At 32.8% G+C, this 19,784-nt stretch overlaps 1 protein-coding gene across 6 annotated transcripts in view; it reads right to left on the bottom strand.

Moving 5' to 3' along the window:
- LOC145291482 (uncharacterized) overlaps nucleotides 1-19,784 on the bottom strand; it is an 848,143-nt gene that overhangs the window by 232,427 nt on the left and 595,932 nt on the right. The gene's annotated exons all lie outside the window — the stretch shown is intronic.

Genomic DNA, 19,784 nt, shown 5'->3' with positions numbered 1-19,784 from the left:
AATTGTTAAAGGAAAAGAGCTTTGTCTTAGTAGCATTAAATGCTATCATCAATTTATATCCTTATTCAACTACAGACCAGAGGTTCTGTTTCTAAGGATTCAGCCATTACCTTGGATATGTGCACATTCGTTTTCACCAACATGTCAAGCATGATGTCACCAGTGAATATACCTATCCCAGACACAATTTCATCAGAGAGGTTGTTTATGAAGATCAGGGACAATAAAAATTTAAGGATCTGTCCCTTTTTAATGTCATGTTGTTTTGATCAAAGACAAGCTAAGTTTTTCTTTTGGCTTGGAAGAATCTGCTTATATTAAATATTTAATATGAGTAATAGCATAAAATTAATTTTCATGAAAAGAACTTTATACCAAACCTTTTCTAAGGTTACCAAGTGGATCAGATATTTCACTCTAGCTTCACCCGCTTTGTCTAGTGTATAGTATATACATTAATTGTTAGAATATCCGTGATAAAACTGGCTTGCCTAAATCTATACTGATAGCCATAAAGAAGTTTAGCATTAACGAAATGGTGGACTAATTCTAAATCAATTAATGATTCAAAGAAGAGCAAAAAGAAACTGATGGGTGATAATTATCAGAACCAGTTTTTTCATCATAATTTTTGTGAACACTAAAACTACATAGGTAATTTTCCAGCTGCCAGGGAAGCAAGATTTTGAAAGGCATTTATTGTAGAGTTTGGAGAGAACAAGGGCCAGCTCATCAGTGCATATCTTTATTAATATAACAGGGATTAATCAGGCCCACATACTTTGGAAATGTCAAGGATTCTTATGATATCCCGGATATAGGAAGGAGACATGATCAGACCATCTAGTGTAACTTGGGAAATTTGGGAGGAAATGGTTTGCAGAGTCCAAGATGGAGTTTCATGTGAACTGATGGGCCAGTAATTCAGCCTTATCAGTTGCCGTGAACAGAGGTTACTGTTGATTGCTTATTATTCACCACACTACTGAATATTTTCCAGAAATCACAAATTCGTAATTTCTGTGACAATATGTTTTTTTTTTTTTGTTATTTTGGTGTAGTTTTCTCAGCTGCAAACTTATAAACTGAACAAATTGAATGCTTGCTGCCCGTGTGCAACAGCAACTATACAGGTTGAAGTAAACCATTCAAGAGAGTGGAGTTTGCTATATAAGTTCCACAGAACATGTGCTTCAATACCTGCTTTGACTCATTCAGTAACCTATTTGCTCAATAATCAGCAGTAATAGAAAATATTTTACTTCATGATGTGATATTCGATGGATTTCCAATCTGCCAGTTTTAAGTATCTTGTCATTTTGAATAATGGCTGTTTAACATGAGAGACTTTAAAGTGACATCATTATCGCAAGGTGATCAATAATATAGATTACAAATGAAAAAGTAAAGCTAAACAATCTGATTAATATTGTAATATGGAATATTTACATTCATTTGCAGATAAAATCAGAATAAAAATACTTATGCTGAGATGAGGTTTGAACTTATAACTTTTGTCTCTAAGCACAACATGCTAACAGATTGAGCCACATCAGCAATTAGGAAAAGGTAACACTATTAACTACATAAACTAAAAAACCGGCAACTTTCTTTTTTTCTTTTCCTGTTCTTTCTTTACAATTAAATGTGTGTCAATCATTTAACTACATATACTATATTTAACTACATATACTATAAACTAGAACAGGTGGTTTTCTTCCTTATTTACTTTTTTCCATCTCTCTTTAGAGCTAAATATGAGTCAGTCTAGACATCAGAAAATATTGTCTGTTATTAAATTTGTCCAACTGGTAATTAAGATAGGGTTAAAATTGCTCTTTACCTTCCTTTATTTATGATTAATCAAAAATAAAATACTGACCAAGATTAAATATTAAAATCGATTGAAACTACAATTTTTATTCTTTAACACTGACGAATATTTGCCTTATATGACTTGAGAAAATAGATTTGATTATGCTACTTGCTTGAAAATAGCTATAAATAGTAAAGATACTGGAAAAACTGGCTCTATTTTATATATAAGATTGCAACAACAAATTCATTCAAAAATGTTGTCATGGATGTTATTTATTGTCTACATGTGTCATGCGTCGTTGTTCAATCTTTTGACAGGAATAAATTTTCTTTATTGTAACGGCTGTTATTCAAATGCTTTGTCATTTAGGTGATTCAGATAATATCAATAGATGTCTGGTCAATGATATTTCAACATTTACTTATTTCCATGCACGCATTTTGACATCAATTCATCTCTCCTATTCAATAGTTTGTCTCTCTGAATGATATTATCGTCTAACACACACATGCACACCACACACACATGCACACCACACACACACACACACACACACTAGTGTGGATTTGCCAAAAACAATCATAACATACTTTTCTTTATTACTTCCTAACTTACCTACAACCTTTATAATTAAGTTGTTATCTTGTTTAAAAACAATACTAATATTTCAGTTAGGTGATACTGATCGATACTGCCATTTGTTTTCATACATATCAAATTACATCCATTAGTTTTACATTCAAATGAATAGCTATTTATACATATAAAGGAAAGAAGAGGATCCTCACTCTGACATTAGGAACTACTCCCACTGTCACTGATTAAAAATGGAAATTTATTTAATAAGCAACCTTCTTTATATGCACTGGTTTCAAACAATATTCTTTATATGTACCGGTGTCAAACTAGTTTTCATGGACTAATCATTTTTAGTAGACACCGTCTTCATTATTTGCAGAAAATTATTTCATATTGTTAAAATGCATAAAAACTTAATATATTATTATGTATTGCTTTTACTTTCATGTATTTTTCATAAATATAATATAATATAATAATTTTAAACTGTCAAAAGAGGTTATTGTTTTCAGTTAACCTGCTCTTCTGGTCGCCATTCTGAATTTTAACTCTCATCCAAAGTTTTCAGAATCTTTTCTTTTTAAAATCAGATAAAATCATCCAAAAGAAAATAAAAAGCATAACTTGAATTTAATTTATCTTTACTAGTTTTCAAGAATTTACATATTAGGTAGCAATCATGCCCCCCCCCCTTGCATTCTTAACACTATTTTGCTTGATATTTCTTACTAAGTAGAAATTTAAAAAAAAAAAAGTTATAACTAAGATGCCTTCACACTATTTCATTCATATAAACATCAATAAAATGGAAACACATGTAGATAAAAATTTGAAGGGAGAGAAGTCAGAATAAAAATCAATGGAAGTAGAAAGTGTACTTGAATTGCAAAAGTGTTAGTTTTACAGCAAATAATTGATAGCACAAAGAAAAGAATTATCTATTTTATTTATTTTGAGAATATTTTGTAGTAATACTGCCTACTCTGTTAAATCACAGTTTTATTATCAAGTGAATAAAACATTTTGAGCTAATTAATAGTTTTTTGCCCAAAATTCATCAGTCTTCTTCATCATAAAAGCATTACTATTTACACTTTATAAAAAGTTCTATTTTTAATCTTTTGATTAGAAATAGCTAAATAATTAATTCTGAAATCAAGTTTTGTCAAAAATTTGATCACAGTAAATTTTAAATTTTAGTTGTTTGCTTTCTCTGGATAATATTTGACAAAAAATATCTCATAAGTGGAAACAAACTGATGTACATTATTAAATGGCGGGCATTTCAGTAATTTTCACTTGTTTTATTTTCCATCTAGACTTCGTTCTGTGTGACTTTCATCAATTGAAGCGTTGCCACCTTCTTCCCTTAATTTATGTATAAGATTTATCCTTTGTCATAAATTGTAATACAGGGTGACCCAAAAAAACAGAGGACATTCAATTGTTTTTCTGAGCATTTTACAGTCAATGGAGGAAAAAAGGCCAAAGACCCTAGTGTTTTGATGTGATGTTTTGAATATAATAAACTAGTTATGACCAAAGTTTCATTTCATTCGGACAAAACAGTAAGAAACGGGGCCTAATTAGAGTTGGGGCACGTTTTTATTTGGGGGGGGGTCACCCTGTATTTTCTTGGTTTAAATCCTGGTTTTTATTATTTATATAGATCAACTCCAATGACTGCCTATATAACTCAGTAAAGAGTTACAACAATAGCTTAACGTAGACTACACAAAATTAAACCCAGGTTCTATAAAATGAAAACAAAAAAAATAATGAAAGTAAAAAGACTCTTGGGCAATGTCAAGTAAGGACAGTTAGTAACCAATAATCTTGCATGCTTGCCTGAAAACTATACCAATCTACTAATAGTAAATCAACTGTCTATTTATTTTAGACCTGCTTTAGTTTCGTATAAAGGTATTCTTGTCAACATCCTTTCATCGGTAAAGAAACTATTTTCTATGAAATTGTTCTCACCAATGCACTGAATGGTATTGGTGATTTTTTTTTTCACTTTATTTCCCCAATTATTTTTTTTAAACCTTCAATGCACTCAAACCATTTATAGATGGTATGGATTTAAATTTTTTTCCTCAAACATATATGGTTGGTAAGAGTAAAGATGTTCCCCTCCCACATCTCTCTGCACAGATGGTATTATGGCATCATAAAACAGACTCAAAACGCACAGCTGCTTCAAGCTCATGTTACATACACAGATGGTACCAGAACAGTTTAAGTCTCCACATTCACAAGCAACATTGAAATGGGCAGTATAAGGAAACCTTTCACCTTGTATGCATCAAATATATGAGAAAAAATGTTTGTTACAAACTACTTGGTTATTAATATTGAAACTACAATTGGTCAAACAAGATTATATGTTAGGTTAAAGCAATACATTTTAAAATATATAAACTAAGATGGTTGGTGAGAGACAGAAAGGATGTAGGATATCTCTTCATCATGGCCACCTAAAAGTCCTAGGAACAAATCGAATTAATATTTAAAATGTTCAACATTAATCATAGTCTCAGCAGAATGAAGAACGTAATCATAGTCTCAGCAGAATGAAGAACGTAAGATGGTCATCAGCAAAAAGGTTCACACATTGAGTTTAGATAAAGCCACTAAGAAAATTAAGAGAAATAAGTCCCAAATCTCTTAATTACAACCATGAACAAAAAGGATTTGAAAATTTTCTTTCGGGCATAAGGTCTTAGTTTTGGTTATCAGTATTTAGCTCATGCTGAGCTGCCACAGGACGAAATATATTGATTCCTATTAACTATAGATAGACATAAAATAACATGAATGCATGAAACATCAATGACTGAAAAATAAAAACTTTACTGATGAAAAAAAAGTTTTTAATTACTTATTTTTTATATTGACACATGTTTTCATCATTCATAAAAATATCAAACACATTCTTCCACCTATATACATAGATAACATAACAAACGATTTTATCGCCTCTTAATTGGTATAAAAACTGATACCACAACTAAACTATATACAAAGCATGTATGATAATAGATTTTTAAAGTGAATAGATCTAAGTCTTTGAGTGATAATGAAACACATTTCAATCAAATCAGCATCAAAATATGAATTGTTTTATTGTTAAATATGCAGATTGAACGCACACCATTTTGAAATGTGTTCAAGCAACCATATAAAAGGTTTGTTCATGACTTAATCAACTACGATTTAGTTTAAAAAAGCATTTTCATTATTCTATCATACTTAAATTTGAAATAGCATTTTTAGACATACCATGCATCGAAGAAACTTTGTCCGTCATATTTAAGTTTAAAATAGAATTTCCACACAAATTGCAGACATTTTAGAATACACGGTTTTGTTTTTATACAAATGACAAACTAAATTACACATCTCTTCAAACTACTGCAATATTGAATCTCTCAGTTGGCAGATAAAATGGACATAACATTGCTAGTGCATATGCATTCAGACAGCCACAATATATCATTGCCATGTGACAGGCAGACAAGAACTGTTCCTCTGTTTTATGGGAAAATACTCATTCCGTTTGGTCGATTCCAGATATTGCAATTTAGCCCAACAGGCTGTAAAATTGATGGAACACTAATGGTGTATAGTGTCCAAGTGATGATATGGTTTGCATGAAATGCTACTACATCTTGATAAAAGATAGTATGATAGTGGGTGTAGGCAAAATTAGTTGATCAATGCACCACAGTAGCATCTGTTCACCTCACATATGTTGAAATGAAGGCTTATTTGTTTATCAAAATAGAGAATGATGCAGTTTACACAAGCTGTTGCAAGCATGAAATACAACTAAAACAAATGCAATCAGAAGGTTGTTGTTGTTGTTGTTGTTGTTGCCAATAATTGCAGCATAGCTTTGAAACCAATTAAAATATATTGCTCCCAAAGAGAGAAGAGAAAAATGGGATTGTGGGGTCTTGTGACTGCTGATATGTCTTGGAATCTAACAAAAGATGTTTGTTAGATTATAAAGTTTATCAAGTCTATTCAGTAGTTTTGCAGTAAGAATATTCATTGCTTTTTCATCTATGGAGATATAAAGGTGCATTTGAAGTCTGAGAAAATTATTTCACCTAATGAAAAAGTATGACATAATGATTCCTGTTAGATCACTAAAGTGATGTTGAGCCTACTAGTATTAAATGGATGATCATCTGGGAAGATCAGGAGGCTCTCCAAATTCAAACTAATCAACAAACTAATTATACAAAAAAAAAAAAAAACCTGTACGTTTTAACAATATATGATGCACTGATCTTTGGAAAATAAATATAAAAAAAAAAATTAAAAACAAATTAATATTGTTGAGTAAATTATACCTGCATATTATCTGAACTCCAAAATATGCAGCTTTTTTTCTCTCTCTCTAAAGTATGCATTACTTCTAGCTAGTCTAAACTTAATATGTAACCCTAAAAGTATTACTTCTTAACCAGTTTTTTAAACGAGTTAAAATGACCAGACTTTCCAATTTGATAAAAGTTCCATTATAGCATATTTATTATGGGGTGGAGCTGGAATGGTCGAACATTCTAGCTCCAGGTAGATAAAGGCAAAAGTATTCATGCATTAATATGGGAGGGGAGACTATCTTCAAGTAATATCCTAAACTTGGAATGGAGCAATGGACTTATACTAAGTAGATATTAACAAGTCCTTCTCACCTTTTTTTCATTTTTTTTTTTTTAATGGAGAGTGCATGTGGATGCATTATCGGCAGCTCCAGTAACTAATTGTTATAAAATTATAACTAATTTCGTGAAGATAAATTTATAATCAAGTTATTTATGAAAATTATCAGCTATAAATAGCTCCCAAAACTGTCGATATTTTAATGCATGAGAATTTACTAATAATTGTAAAATCAGTTTAAATGACTTTATGTTTGGCTGTTTGAATGCTTCCAATTTTTTTTTCACAGTTGGAATTGTCACAAAGTAATTCATTTGTAATTTTCAAAGTAATTAAAATGGCTGATTAGTTTACAAAGAATGTGAAAATTGTTCTGGTAGATTTAATCTCATAATCTTTTTAAATATAATTTTAAAAAGATTTGTTCAATTTTACACTATTATATTTTTTTCTGTTAATAAATATCCAATTAATAGTGAATAAAAATAAAATTATCTATAACTTACATAGAGGCGAGAAACATGCATGGACACGGAAAATGACAACATAAATGTATTAGTACAAAGTACAGGTTTGACTTTAATCCTGAATATTTGTCTTGTTTTCTTATCTTTCTCCTAAATCTTTTTTGTCAAAAATACGATTTCTTATATTTAAAACGAGAAAAAAAAAAAGTCTCCCATGAAATTGAACATTTCCCAAATTATATTTGAATATTATCTGAACTCCAAAACATGCGGCTTTTTTTTTTTTTTTCTTCTAAAGTATGCATTACTTCTAGCTAAAGTTAATACATAACCCTAAAGGTATTACTTCTTAACCAGCTTTTTAAACGAGTTAAAATAACAAGACTTTTTCAATTTGATAAAAGTTCCATTATAGCATATTTATTATGGGGTGGAGCTGGAACGGTTTAACATCCCAGCTCGGCCTAGATAAAGGCAAAAAGTATCCATGCATTATCATGGGAGAGGAGACTATCTTCAAGTACTATCCTAAGCCGGGAATGGGGCAACGGACATACTAAGTAGATATTAATAAGTCCTTCTTCCCCTTTTTTTAATTTTATTTTATTTTTTTTTTCTCAGTGGAGAGTAGATAATGCATGTGGATGTGTTATCGGCAGCTCCAGTAACTCTTGCTTCTCCTTTTTTGTCCTTCAGTCCCCATTTCCAATGAGTGATTTTTCTGACAAAGGGTGAAGAAAAAGCTGCTTTCCAGGTCAGTAGTACTTTGTGAAAAGTAGCCTGAGAAGTCGGAAAATTTCTGTTTCTATGTCTATCCTTGTGGTCATGTCACTAGTAAGGGTGCTGGAGGTAAACGTTTTGTCTGGGCTGACGTTATCCGCCTGCTAGTCAGGGAGCCGAACCTTGGATTAACCACTAAGGAGACTGCCCTATCAGCAGGTGCAAAGTACCGGGGTTGCTGCATTGCCATTTGGTGAATGGATTCTGGACCATACAGTAGTTTCTGGTAGGGCCTCTCGATGCCATACTAGTGGGTAATTGTTACGGCTTTACCTTATCATGTGCTAAAAAAAAAAAAAAAAAATTTCTTGTCTTTTTCTCTCTTACTTTCCCTATCTGTCCTGCTCCAACCAAGTCTATTGACCTGTTCCACAAATCCCAAAATCTCAACATGACAAATCTAAAAAAAAAAAAAAAACATGAATAAACCTAGAACCCCATTCTCCAACGTAGACCCCTACTATCAGGTCTCCTTCTCCAACATCAGAGGTCTACATTCCAACCTTCCAAAGGTTGTAAATTACAGGAGACAAAACCGAACATATTTTTCTAAGTGAAACTGGCATAAGACCAACCACTTCCCTAAACGAATTCATAATCAAAGGATACTCTAACTTAACATCTAAATCTGACCCCCAAGATCGCCATGGGCATGGAATATGTGCCTACATCAAAGATAGCTTTCCATGTGGTATGGATATCTCCAGAGAAGACCCTAAATTACCTAATATGTGTTTCCGGGTTGCACTAGCTTACACCACTGCATTTATATTTGCGCTCTATCGCCCCCACAACAATGGGGTTACTATCTTTAAGAGCATATCTGAGAAAATTGACCACATCCTGTCTGCTCATCCTTCGGCTACCATTCACATTTGCAGTGACTTCAATGTCCATAATGTGGAATGGCTGACCCACTCAAATAAGACTGATGATGAGGGGATGTTCTGTCATGATTTTGCCAATGCCTATGACCTCACTCAGATTGCTCACGAACCCATCCGTGTGCCCAATACTACCGATCACTATGCAAGCCTTCTAGACCTTTTCCTCACAACTTCCCCTGAGCTATGTTCATGTTCCATTCTATCTCCTCTGGGATCCTCCAACCACTTCGTTGTAGCAATTAAGATAAAAATGAAATGTAATAAGTCTTCAGACATACCTCTCCACCGTACTGTATATCGATACTCTATGGCTGACTGGGATAGCTACATGACATTCATATCTGATCTATATCTGCATTCCATGTTTAAAAAAGATGTATCCTCTATAGTATCAGACCTGACCAAATGGTTAATTGTAGGCATAGACTGATTCATACCATCCAAAAAATTCCAACAAAAACCTAACAGCCAGCCATGGTTTTCCCCAGAATGTGCTGCTGCCATCGTGCACAGAAATCACTTTTTCCATAGCTACCAACGTAATAGATGTACTGAGACTAAAGCTGCTTTCAGAACTGCCAGCAACCACTGCAAAAGAGTAATAAAAATGCAAGAGAGCTATATGCTCAGTCCATTAAATCCAAAGTAGCTGAGCAGTGACTTGGTTCCCACCAGTTCTAGCAAATAGCAAACAAGATCCTGAACAGAAGCAGGCGTTCTATCCCAACCATCATCAATGGACCCAAGGTCATCTCGTCAGCATCAGACGAAGCCAAACTATTTGCCAAGAACTTTGCAGCTAACTCTACCTTATGCGACGAAGGCCATCAACTCCCCGTATTTCCTCCTATAACAGACAACACGCTATGCAACATACAAATATCTGTGCGTGAGGTCGCCAAGCTAATCAAGAACCTTGATTCCAGTAAAGCAACTGGCCCTGACGGCATTCCAGTTATAGTGCTGAAAAAGCTCCAATCAGAACCTGCCCCCATACTTACAAAACTGTTTAAGCATTGCCTTAAGGAGAAGTGCTTTCCAACACCTTGGAAAACCTCATCAGTGTGTCCTGCATAAGAATTCAGGTGAAAAGTTATCTCCCTCTCAGTACAGACCAATAAACCTCTTGTGTGTCATGAGTAAGTTGTTGGAATGCATATTAAATAAAGAAGTAGTCAACCACCTCAGCAGAAAAAACCTTCTTAGTGACATGCAATATGGTTTCCGCTCCGCAAGATCTACAGCAGATGTGCTAACGGTTATATCTCATAGGATTAATGAATCTCTTGACAAAGGCATCCTTTCCAGGGCAATTGCTCTTGACATATCGAAGGCCTTCGATAAGGTATGGCATAAGGGCCTACTTCACAAGATTTCCAGCTACGGTATCACTGGTAATGTTTTTTCAATCATTAAATCATTTCTCTCCAATAGGTTCATAAGAGTAGCGGTTGATGCGCAAAAATCAGAGGCCCACAGTATTAATGCTGGAGTCCCTCAGGGGTCCATCCTGGGCCCAACTCTCTTCCTGATCTACATCAATGATCTTCCAAAACACATACTTAAATCATTCGTTGACACGACCATCTATTGCAACACATCAAAGGCCGTAAATGACAAAGTTCTCTCTGATTCTCTCTCTTCTGATCTTGAGCGCGTCATAAAGTGGGGGAAGAGGTGGCTGATTACTTTTAATGCATCCAAAACCAAGCTTCTATCTTTACATCATCAACGCTCTGATCCCCATATGGCATCAATTGAAATGGATGGCTCTCGTCTTGGGGAGGCTCCATGTTTTGACAAGCTTCTGGGTTTGATCTTTACTCCGGATCTGAAATGGAACACGTATATAAGGTCTGTTGCCAAGGACGCTGGGAAAATGGTGGGATCCTTCTACCGCTCCAGTGGATATCCCACTACTGATGCAATTCTCTATCTGTATAAAAGCCAAGTACGTCCAAGGATGGAGTACTGCTGCCACATCTGGGCAGGAGCTCCTAAAAACAGCCTATCCTGCCTTGACAGAGTACAAAATAGACTTCGTAGCTTAGTGAGGGATGCCCTTTTCTCTTCCCTGCAGCCTCTCTCTCACAGAAGAGACGTTGTGAGCCTGTCTTTGTTTTATCATTATTTCCATGGCAAGTGCTCGTCTGAGCTCCAATCTCTTATCCCCCCCTCGCCAATCTTTCACGAGAAACACCCATCTGGCTGAAACTACTGTCAATAATTTTCCCCACTCTTTATCTGTGCCTAAATCCAAACGTAGATTCCATGAGCAGAGCTTCTTTCTCAGAAGTGCACGACTGTAGAACTCTCTTCTGTTTGCCTGTTTTCCACCTGACTACAACTTGGATGTCTTCAAGTCCAACATAAACAAATTCTTGACAAACCGCCCTTAAGTAAGACACTTTATCAAATCTCCACTACTCATGATTACTACAATACTATCTCATTGATTACTGTACACGCAATAACCTTTATCCCTGAGTGGCCTCTGGGCCTTGATAAATGGTGACCTCCATGTAAAAAAAAAAAAAAAAGAATACAAAATTTGTAAATAACTGATAAAAGTGGTTTAATTTAAATAAATTTGTCTACGGCTTTCTTGCAATAAATATTGATCGGATTCAAATTAATATTCCAATCTTGAGTGTCATTCTCGCACCATTTCAATGTAATCTCCAACCTTCTACAGGTCTGCGTTGTCAAACTCTGGAATCTATACAGAATTTCAAACTGAACCTGTTATTTAATCTATGGGGTTAATGCTTCTTGTTCGATCAGTCATGACCAGGTAGAAATCTGAAATTATTTTTATTCTTACTATCATCTGTAGAGAGGATTGAACCTTCAATTTCAGAAAGACCTACTTAGAACTAATTGTCAGTTAACACTTTTATTCCTTGTGACAAGATGCACCTGAAGAAGGCTAGAGTTTACATTGGTGAAAACGTAAGAATAACACCCTGTATGAGAATATCAACGAAATAATCCAAATTATCAATCATCTCATTTCAAAAATTCAAAAATGTAAGATTGATCAGAGAAGTTTTGTTAGAATTTATATGCAAATGAATAGGACAGAGAACATTTGATGAAATCCTTGTAATGTCTACAGAAGATTTGATGAATGCATAAATTATTTTTGCAAAACATAACAGAAATGCTATTCACATATTTTGAACTGTTGTTCTTATATTCATATTTTTACTGTCATACTCTGGCCTGCTTCAGATACCTTTTGTCATGATACCCATGCTGTAATTTTGAACTGGAACTTTTGTTTTAACCCACCAATTTATAAATCCCATAGCAATTAATTTGAAGTAAAGATGAAACTTATGAAAACAAAACTGATATCATAGCTCTAAAAATGTATATGATGCAGAATGGGAGATGTTTATCCCAGTGAATTAAATGATAGCTTCAATTTAAAATTTCCAATGAAAAATAGGATAGACCGCAGAATGCAAAGATTGAAATAATAAAACTGATTACTTCAATATCATGACGGTACTCATTAGGATAATTAATTACCCCCTGCTTAAAAAAACAGGGGATCTACAAGGGAAATATGTTCATCATAGATGTAAATATCAATTTGAAAGAATGTATATTTTGGAATGTTTGAGATGACAGAAGACGTGTATTATTTGAATTATTCAGACAACTATCCTCGTTTGGACTTATTTTCACAGCGTTTTAGCTGTAATCTCTGACCTTCTTCGAGTGCATTTTTTCAAAGTTGGAAACTTATACATGGATTAAATTAAGGGTTAAGTTTAAAATTCTATATTGGTTCCTCAGTTTGAAGAGATACACCTGAAGAAATACAACGGTTATATTGGCTGAAACATAGTGAAAATAACAACCAAGATGTCAAGACTAGTCCAAGTCATCCAAATAATACAGCACGAGTTACATTAAAGATATGATCAAAATAATGGAAAATAAAACAAATTTAATCCAAGAGAAACGAGCAACCAAACGAGTAACAATTGTCTCCAATATAATTTCAAATCATTCAGAAATGAAAATATATCTCGCTTAGACGACCATGAGTAAATATGATATTTGTTGCAGTCAAGTGGAATCGAAAAGATCATTTGAAGCTTGGCCATGAATATGAAACACTCCTGACGTCCATTTCCTGGATATTTGTCAGCATATCCAATGCATATTAAGAAGACAATTTTAAATAACTAAAGACAAATAATTTGAATTCTCTGCCAAAGATAAACTCATTACTTTCTCAACTGAATATATAAAATTGAACAAGTTTTCAGATACATCCTCTTATCCCTATGAGAAAAAAAGTTTTGTATACCTGTAGATATGTCACACTTCAGATTAAAATTAGAGTATCATGAAATGTAAACAGTGAATGAATGCATCTTATTTCAGATGTGACTAAGCATCTCTAGAACAGCATCTGTTACACATCTGTCTGCAGAACCCAATTCTGTGGGACTACTTCCCAGCTGACTATAACAAACTTTTCAAGTTCAATGTAAACAAGTTTTCATTGAACCGTCCTTTTAAATAATTAAACTCCAAGTTCCACCACTGCTGATCATTACACTTATCTTACCGGCCATCTGAGACTCTTATCTTCAAGTGGCCTTTGTGTCTTCATAAACGGTGACCCTCCTAGTATAAAAGAACATTCAAATATACATTCTTTTTTTCTATTTCTAAGATTCTAAAAACAAATACATTGGGTTGTATAATAAGATTTTTTTTTATTTCTGTCCATTATGGTTCTATTGTACTCATCTTTCTGCTTTTTCAATTCCCTACTAGATTTCTTTTCAAGGTCGTCAGTCTAGTCACATGATGCCCACGTTTGATGTACTTTAGATTTAAATATCGTACATTGCACATTTGGCCGGACACTATTCAAAACGCAGTTTTGTAATAGTCATCCATTGAACAAGATATTACAGCTTCCTTTCAGACAGTTCAATTTGAAAATCTTTTTAATGGGCAACTTAGAAAGTTTATTTCACATATTTTATCTCATGCAAATTAATTTATCTCTTTTCTAAGATTCTCTCCCACTTTATTAATTCGAGCATATTTCAGTTCTTTTTTTAGCCAATTTCAAATTCTGTCTGTCTGTCTATCCGTCTGTGTCTGTCTGTCCTTATTAATTGTATCTCTTTTTCCATAAGTTTTTAATCTTCAAATCTATGTTTAACCAACCACCACCATCAGCACCACCAGTTTGCAACACCAATGCTTATTCTTTTGCTGGTTAAATGGATGTATTAAAAATTAACTCAAAGATAGTATACTTTCTAATTTGGCTATCTGTACCTTTCAAGAGAAATTTACACACAATTAACACATAAGTAACCATCCAAGCTAATGATGCGATTAATAGTCTCATCTGATATATGAAATAGAGTCAGCCCTCCCTCCTATAAATTTATGATTAATATTTTTTTTAATCTAAGATACATAATTCAAGTTTCACTAGCCATATAAAGACAAATATTAATTTGTGTTCTACAAAAAATTGTATTTCTAATCGATTTTAATATTTAATCCTGATCAATATTTTATTTTTGATTAAGTAATAAAGTTAAGTGATTGAGATTTTACCCCCACTCTCAGAAGTCCTTTTACTGTAACACATAACAATGAGAACAAACTTAATAGCAAACAATTTTTGGAGATGCACAAAGAGTAAAACCTATTTCAAACATTTTCATTGGCTATTATTCTTCTTTTCCCTCCTTTTTGACAAGAGAATGATTCACATCCGAATGTAAAGAGATAAAGAGGAAGAAAGGCAAGGAGGAAATAAAGAGAGAGGAAGTAATTTTAGCTAAAACAGTAGCAGTTGCCCGTTCTGATTTATGTGAATAATGTTGCCATTTCCTAATAGCTAGTAGTTGAATCGGTTAGTGCACCATACTTACAGGCATAAGTTGTCAGTTCAAACCTCACCTGGCATATAAGTATTTTTACTCTGATTTTCTCCCCAAAACATTGTAAATTATAATATTAAACAGATTTATATTATTTGCCTCATTCAAACTATTTTTCTCATCTTGAAAGTTATTCTCACAATCTTTCGGTCAATGTAACCACCAGCCTTCTTCAGATGTATCTTTTCAAATTCAGAAAAATTTCAGTTAAACTTGAGAATTTCAAACAGAACTTTTTATTTAATCCACAAGGGTAGCACGTTTGTGTTTCGTTAACAATAACCGAATAAAAATCTTAAGCAATTCACAAATGTATACTTATTATCCCACACACTGAGAATTGAACTTTCAACCTCTTGAAGAAGGTCAATTACAACTGAATTTTACCTGGTACTTTATTCATTGTGCCACAGGTCCTTGTGCACTTTAAGAAATGAATGTTTTATTCATTTTACTGATATTCTTAAATTGTTGTATTGTATTTATTGTTTTTGTAATTTGGAACTCATTTATTTTATAACAGAATTAAAGAAATTTTTAATCTGTAATCTACATAATTTAAGGAAATTGCGAGTTACTTATACCATTCACATGTTTTTGACTGTGGTTTTTATCTTTTGTCATTTTTGCAATGTTTTAGCCACTGTTCCCTTCGTCTTCCTTCAACTGTTTTTTGACATAGTTGGTAGTATTCTAAGAATTAAAAAGTAAACTCATTATCCACTGGAATAGATGGTTTGCATTCCTTGTTCCATGCCTCTATCGCTGCTTATATATAAAAGACACTTTGTTTGTGTGTATATGTGTGAGTTTGTTCTCTAGGGACTCCAAAACTGCTTTGCTGATTTTTTTTTTTTTTTTTTTTTTTTTTTTTTACTTTAAAACAAATGTGCTTTATATATCGGGAATGTTCTTAGATAAGTTATGTATTGGAAAGCCTCCAATAAGTATTGAAAATCGATAATTGAAAAAATTTGATTAAAGAAGGAACAGTCTGATTTTGACTTAAGTTGACATCCTTATACAGCCTAACATCACAAATATATTTGAAAAGTTTTATCATCACACAAGCAGAATGGCCTGGTGTATAAAATCAACAGTAGATTCTTTGATAAGACAGAGGTACATTCAAAATGAAAGTTTCTGCTTAGAACACAACTGAACCATGAAACTTGACTTTTACATTTTCAACTTTAATTCATGCCATTATATAATTTCATGAAAGCAACAGTATGTTCTGTACAGTGCAATGTAGACAACTATATTGTACACTAAGTTAAGGGAGGTATGTGAAGTTTCCTCCCCGTGCACAGCGATGAGTCCAAAACGATTTGATTAAAAAATGGGTAATTTTACCAATTTTGATAACAATAAAAGTATGAGAAGTATGGAACTGATCTTCATTCAATCCTGGGCAATGTCGGGTCTTCCTGCTAGTCTAATATAAGATTTGTTCTTAAGTTCATTTACTAAGGATTGAACTCACATTCTTCAGATTGGATTGACTCTAATCAATACCTTCCTCCACTAGGCCACATATCCTTCTTCTGGACATTGTGAACATGACAACAGCTAAGTTCAGAAGAACAGTCAAAAGCATAATCTTATCAAAGATCTGGTTTCATTATTACTGCTACTGAGACTGTCAGACTGATACTTCATTTTGGCAAAGATTTAGATGTGGATATCACATATTTATTACTTGCTATGTCCATAGGTTGGTTAGTCTAATTTACCTTTGAGGCGTTATTCAATTTTTTCGATCACGTGACATGAGCATCAAATGTCTGTATTATATCTTCTTTAAGGTAACTCTGAAAATATTTGTAAGATATGGAATATAAAAAAATGAAAAATGCTTTGATATCTTTCATTTAACTTTCTAACTTAATGCATCTCTTATTAATGTTCTGGTTTCGTTTTCAATAAAACAAGTTTTACTTTCAATCCTGGTCTTTTGTTAAAAATCCTTCTTATTGCTTCGTTAGATTATGAATATCTCAACCATTTAAAATAAAAAAATGACGATCATTGAAGTTTCAAATCAAGATCAAAATTGTAGGAAATATTTTCATTTGTCAAATATGCTCTTCATGTTCTCAAGTTGTCAATCATTTTCGCTTTCTACTAAGGATTAGTGTTGCAACTGATTTCTAAGATCATAATACTGTATCTGTATACACTCTGAAATGAACTCCTTTGTAAATACAGGGTAGGGCAGAGCAACTTGCTTATTTAAATTTAATTGATATTTCAAATAAGCAAGTTGCTCTGCCCCATCCTGTATTAAGCAAGTATTCATTGAATACAAATTGCTATTTAAACTATAGTTAGGGAGAAATTGGGATACCTTTTCCAACGAGGGTATCAACCGAATAACTGAATACTGTTCAATATACATTTGTTTAACTAATAAAATATAAAGTTTAACCTGATTTTTTGTACTCTATCCACCCTCCTGCTGGTGTTTATCTTTTGTCCCTATACTTTTTTTGAAGCAGGATTTTTTTAAAGGGATATCTTGGGTGATTTACATAACTTTTTTTTAGCCAAAGAGCACAAAAGGATAAATGTACTGGCTTGAGGTGGTGTCAGACAGAGAACTTAATGGCAGGCAAAAAAAAGACATCTGGGACCCATCTTGATTTCAAAAACATGTCAGTCAAAAAGAAAGGTTAAAACATCAAGAAATGCAGAAATGTGTTGCGGTTCATAAATAAATCAGTTTTAACCTTTTTTATGCTAATTTGGTATTGTAAAATCAGTAAAAAATTTGACAAAAAATCCTTTTTATTATTTTATTTAATGCTAAATATTTTACATAAATGAATGCTGATCCTTGCCCTGAACTCCATATTACAGTTTTTATTCTTATTTTTTGAAGAAATAAACTAGAATGTGGTCTTTGATGCTGATGAATATCCACTATGAATGTAAACCCCTCTTCAACACACACACAATATTACTGAAAAATGTCTCATAAATTTAATTTATTTTATATATATATATATATATATATATATATATATATATATATATATATATATATTAGTGGCCTGGCAAAATCACCGGGGAGACAACTAAGCAAAAAAAAAAAAAAAAAACCCTAAGCAAAATTCATCCCATAGCAGCAAAACTAAAGCTGGCTTACCATGACACCATATACACAAATGTAAACAAATTTGAGCATATTTTATTGGTTTGAAAATATAGTTTCTTTTTTGACCATTTATCATAAAATTTTAACTATAGGATAGTATTATAATCTTCAAAAAGCCTGCACAATTTCATGTAGTTTCGTCCCATAGAACAAAAAATATGAGCATTTTAATATTCAATTTGGTTACAAGTATATATATATATATATATATATATATATATATATATATATATATACCACATTTTTTGGCACTTTTATGAGTTTGAAATCTCAGTAACTATTGATCAGAATTTACCAAATGAAGGCTCGTTGGAAAGCTACTGGCCTGAATTGTGTAGTGGGCTATGTGACATATGCCCTTATTAATTTAACGCGAAATGAGCACCCACTATATAGCCACCTTTGGGGGGGGTATGTTATTTTTTTTTAGGGGTGGTGTTTATTGTGAACTGGGAGACCAACACAAAACCTACCTTAAAAAACTTGTTTTTTATAAGTTTTTGGGTGTGCTAAAAAGGAATATCACATTTAAATTTTCCACAAATAAGTATTTTTCTGGATATTAAGTAAAAATATGCACGCGCTTGCGCATACAAACAATGGCTACCATTTATAAAATAAAGAATTACATTGCTTAATACCTGGACAAAATACTTATTTGCAGAAAATTTAAAAGTGATATTCGTTGTCAGCATGCCGAAACAAGATTTTTAATGTAGGTTTTGTTTTGGTCTACAAGGCCACAAAATCAAATAAACACCACCACTAAAAAAACTAATAGACGCATCCCTCAATAAAAGGTGGCTATAAAGTGGGTGCTTATTTTACATTAAATTAATATAGAAAAGTGATCCGCCACTTTTTAAAATTATAATTTAGTCATATCTTAGAACTACTCGTTTCCTGGAATTTTAACTGTTATTTTTGTTTTCAGCACCCTTGAAAACCTTAATTAGTGGTAATTTAAAAGAATTTTGTGTGAGTGGAAAGACACTGCACTTTTACCAATATTTCAATCAGTTATTTGTTTTCCTAGTTTTGCATATGAATTACAAAATATCTGATATTTCCCCAAAACTTCTGTCCTTGATGGAGAGGAAATTAAAACTTGCTGCTACGGTTTCAAATGATCTGAAATAACAGCAAGAGGAGACTTGATTCCAAATATTTCTCATATGTTATATCTCTCCTCTTGGAAATAGGGTATGGATATGAATATCCCCAGTATCAAATAGTATTTATACGCTGCGAAATTTACTTTATGTATGAAAACCAAGGAGGAGAGATATAACATTTAAAAAATATTTGGAATCAAGTCTCCTCTTGCTGTTATTTCAAATCATTTGAAACTATAGCCGCAAGTTTTAATCTGCTTTCCATCAAGGCCAGATGTTTTGGAGAAATATATATATATATATATATATATATATATATATATATATATATATATATAATGAGAGAGAAGAGAGGGAGAGAGCC

The sequence above is a fragment of the Euprymna scolopes genome, chromosome 2 (assembly GCF_053919585.1).
Source record: "Euprymna scolopes isolate OS-2025 chromosome 2, ASM5391958v1, whole genome shotgun sequence".
Classification (NCBI taxonomy): domain Eukaryota; kingdom Metazoa; phylum Mollusca; class Cephalopoda; order Sepiida; family Sepiolidae; genus Euprymna; species Euprymna scolopes.
The sequence above is the reverse complement of the archived record's forward strand: the minus strand, read 5'-3'. Positions and strand labels throughout refer to the sequence as shown.